Raw genomic sequence first — 4,504 nt, 5'->3', positions numbered from 1 at the left:
CTGTTAAGAAGTTTCTCATTACCTTTTGTATGAGAAATCATATTCGTTGTCATGCGCCTTCTTAACCCTCTGTTAAGAAGTTTCTCATTACCTTTCGTATGAGAAATCTACCCCAGCCTTTTCCTTAACCTTTCGTTAAGAAGTTCAAACTACCTTTTGTGTGAGAATCCCCAGTTGACCTTGTGTCTAGGAGTTCCCGTTACCTTTTGTACGAGAATCTCATCCCCATTTCCTTCTTAACCTTTTGTTAAGGAGTTCTCACTACCTTTTGTGTGAGAAATTTGACCATTTTTCTTCTTAACCTTTTGTTAAGGAATTCTCATCACCTTTTATGAGAGAAATATGCCTATCCTTTCTTCTTGACCGTATTTGGGAGATTCCCTTTCTCTTGCTATGGAGTCGTTACTACCTGTCGTACGAGAAGGTCACTTCCCAGTTGAGTCGCTTGCCTTTAGCAAGATGTCTCTTTGCCTTTTTCAAGGGATCTCATTTCAATTTTTTTTGTCCATCGGTACTTGCCTTTTGCAAACACTTGTTTCTTTCACCTTCGCGGAATCCTACGGGAATACCCTGATCACCTGTTTCAAGCCAAAACTCGTTAGTGGAGGCGAAAAAAGAAAAGAAAGGAGAAAAGAAAAGAAAAAAGGAGAAAGAAAATAAAAAAAAATAAGAATGAGGAAAACATAGAAAGACACAAAAAAAAGATCAACATACATAGCATATTGCATATAGCATGCATGACTTCATAAAACATCTCACTAAACATCTTTCCATCAATACCCTTACCTACATCTCATTCATTTCATTCATTCCCTGCGGGCAAATTTCTTGGTTATTTTAGTATTTAATCCTATCTTACCATGACTGTGTGGAAGTCGTTGCTATTCAAACCTTCAGGTCCGAGAAGATTAAATAGGGGCAGCTGTCATACCCCAAAATTTGCCCTCCTTTTCACTTTTTCATCTGAATGTAACTTGATAATCATTTAACCTCATTCATGCTCATTCATGTGCATTCATTCATTCATGACTAACCCCTGCTGACAGGTATCACGAACTCCGGTTTTGGGGTTGATAAAATCAGGGTTGGATTGAAGTTTATGGCATTGCACATCATATGGTTTGAAATCCTGATTCATGACCTTGCTAGTCAAGGATCTTGTGCATGACTCGTTGTTTGGTGGACATTCACCTTGTTTGATTCATAGCATTGACCAAAGTCAACCATCAACCTCTAAATCCTTAATCACGTGATCCATAGTCATTTCAGCGATTTCGAATTAATTCTAGAAGTTATGAATGGATTTTAAAGGTTCAAATTTGATTTAATTAAAAATTTGATTTTTGAGATTCAAATTAACTTTGGAGAATTAGTTTGATTTCGGGGAAAGTATCTCATCATTTTTTCTTTAGCCGATTATTTTAGAAATAACATTGTTTTTAAATACAAATTAATCATGACATTTCTTTTATTATTAGAATTTCTTTCTTGACTTGATTTTATTAATGGGCCAAATCTATTCTTTAAGCCCATTTTAACATCTAATCCACTTAACCGATATCCATTTCATATCAAACCAATCATCCATCCACAATCGATTTTACAATTTCTAAATCCAATTATCCAATTCATTTTAACCCCATATCCAATTATCCAAAACCAACCAATTACCCAATTTTCACTTACAAACCCAATTTCCATATTTCAAATCCAATTCTTATTTCACATATCCATCCATAAAAATTATCAAAAAATATTCAATCCATTTCAAATCCACATTAAGTCAAGTACCTAATTTCCAAGTCCATATCCATTTTTAATTTTTAATTTCAAGCCATATCCATAAAATTGATGAATGATATACTGGCCCATGAAGCCAAACACAGTACAAGTTACCACACTAGCTGCAGTACAATCAAAAGTTGCAAAGCTATGCATGAAATTGAAACTCAGCCAAGGCACACAAGCCAAGACGGCAACATGAAAAGTGTAAACGGCAACGCGCACCAGCTGCAAGCCAAGATGTGAACAAGGCAAACGAAAAACACCCAAACGTGAAAGGCAACAACAGCATAGCAGAAAAACTCCAAAGCGCAGCAACTAACCAAAACGGCAACGTGAGCTAAACGCAACGGCAATGTAAACGGCAACACAAACCTGAAAAAAAATCATAACAGAATTTCTCATCCAATCTAACTAACAATATTCAGAGTTAACAAACGGATAACAACTTTGCATATATCGAATTTGACGGAGAATAACGGAGGTAATTGAATGAAACTATATAAATCCATCGAGCTAGCCATGAAGCTCTCTCTTTTTCCCTCTCTTCTTTTTCTGCTAACAAGCCCTTCCTTTCCTTCCGAGAACCACTGACATCACCATCTTCCTCCCCCTGTGAATCACAAAAGAATCCACAGTTGAACCACCATTGTTTCATTCCTATTGAAAACATCTCAGCAGAAGGAATCTCCACACAGCAAACCGCTCCCCGCGATCTTCATCGAACCACCGCGATTCCTTCGACCCCTGCGATTCAATATATCGTAACCACTCTACATCAACCACTGGAAATCCAATCTTCACACAACAGAGAACAACGCGAAGTATTCACAACCAACAGAAAATAGAAGGAGAAGAGGAGAACATAAAGTGAAGAAGATTGGAACGCGAGCAATGCACCGATCTTGGGGAAGGCTCCATCTCCGATTTGTTGCGCAATTCCTCCTTCAACCTTCATCGCCACACAAAGATCGGTTCAAACGGATTCATCATCCTTCAACGCAACAACATTTCAAATGGGTTCTTCCTTGCACATCAACAACAACTTTGTTCTCTTCATCTCAATCCACAGAGGCGAACGCGTAGGAATCCATCTTCATTTCCGTCTCCATATAAAGCACGAATTCGTTGAAGCTGCACTAATGGTAAGATGCATTTCCATGGTGTGTGTTGTTTCGGTCAACGGCGGTGAGTGGTCCGATTCATGAACGTTAGGGCTGAATTCGTTTTTTTGTTGAGCTGAGCTGAGTTTGGACCATGGACGCTGTGGAAGGTTTGGGCCTAAGGCCCAAACGAATCACTCCCTGCACCCCTCATATGATGGGCCTGCGCCTCCCAATGGATCTTGGCCCAATCCTTTAGTTTTTTTTTGTTGTTTTTTGTTGTTTTTTTTGTTAATTGATTAGAGTTAATGGAAATTAATCAGAATTCTAGATTTCATTAGCTAATAGAATTTTTAGATAACTAGAAATATTAAGTAATTAGAATTAGAATTAATCAAGTTAATTTAGGATAATTCACTAATGTTGATTAAGTTTTAGAATATTAAAATGATTAGTTAATTAGGACTTAATATCATAATTAGGATTAATTAGAAGAATTAGGATTAGAGGTTACTTAGAACAATTAGATTTAATTTGAGGATTAGGAGTCAATTAGGTGATTAGGAATATTAAATTTAGATTTTTAATTAGAAACATTAGAAATAATTAGGAATTTAGGTTTATTAAAATGTTTAGATTAGTGTAGTAGACTTTTTTAGAATTATTAGAATTAAATAATTTTAGGATTAGAAATAATTAGGATTATTAGAAATTTTAGAATAATTAGATTTAGTTTAGAATTTAATTGACTATAGATTAAAATATCATAGTTAGAAATTTAATTAGAGAGATGAAATGATGATTTTACCCCTAGAATTAGAAATAGACTAATCTTGCATGTTCCTTTAGTTTTAGGACTTATAGAATTTCCTAATCGATCTATTAACCTAGGTTGTTGCAACTATTATTTATCATGTGATTAATTTTGGTTTTAATTCGTGTTTAGATAGAGTTTAAATTTTAGAATTAACTTTCACTTGAATGATTTTATTTTCGCACTCCCTTGTACTTTACATGTACCCCATTCCCTTTCCAATGTACGCTTTTACTCGTTTTCTTTATTATTGCTTGTTAGTTACTCCTTAGGCATTAGGAACGCTCACCATTTCATAATCAATAATCAAACCCTTGATCCAACGTCAAGCGGTCTTTTTCAAATCAAACTCAATAAGCAAACCCTTGATCCAACGTCAGGCAGTCTTTTCTCAAATCAAACTCAAAAATATAATAAATACGATTAGGATTGTGCGCCACGAGCCTTAAGTGGTAAAGAAGGGATGAGAATGGAGCTTTCCTACACTCGTTCTGGACGCTTCAAACACAAGACGTTTGACTTGGTAGTTCGAGGTATTCACCTTTATCCATAGTCTTTAGTGCAATCCGAAATCAATAACACTTTCTCAAAACCTAAAAACAATTCAAAGCATTCAAACCTTATGTTTGATCCTTAAGGCGACATAATAGAAAACCCTTCTTCAAGGTAATAAAATCAACAAAACAAACAAACTTTTTAAACCCACGAACTACGGGGCTCTGATTTCTCACTTCAACAAGTGGGCATACGTAGGCACAAGGACCCAATCCTTGGCGAACACACTAATTTAAAATCTACCTTCACT

General features: G+C 35.7%; 1 long non-coding RNA gene across 1 annotated transcript; it reads right to left on the bottom strand.

Annotated features, from left to right (window-relative positions):
- Nucleotides 1-1,788: 1,788 nt before the first annotated feature.
- Nucleotides 1,789-3,169, bottom strand: LOC127126425 (uncharacterized). Its single transcript, XR_007804981.1, has 2 exons — nt 2,683-3,169; nt 1,789-2,529 (listed from the first exon to the last, which is right to left on the bottom strand). It is a non-coding gene; the product is annotated as an uncharacterized LOC127126425 (long non-coding RNA).
- Nucleotides 3,170-4,504: the final 1,335 nt, after the last annotated feature.

The sequence above is a fragment of the Lathyrus oleraceus genome, chromosome 3 (genome assembly GCF_024323335.1).
Source record: "Lathyrus oleraceus cultivar Zhongwan6 chromosome 3, CAAS_Psat_ZW6_1.0, whole genome shotgun sequence".
In the NCBI taxonomy this organism is placed as follows: domain Eukaryota; kingdom Viridiplantae; phylum Streptophyta; class Magnoliopsida; order Fabales; family Fabaceae; genus Lathyrus; species Lathyrus oleraceus.
Note: the sequence above shows the minus strand (reverse complement) of the source record. Positions and strands in the feature narration are given on the sequence as shown.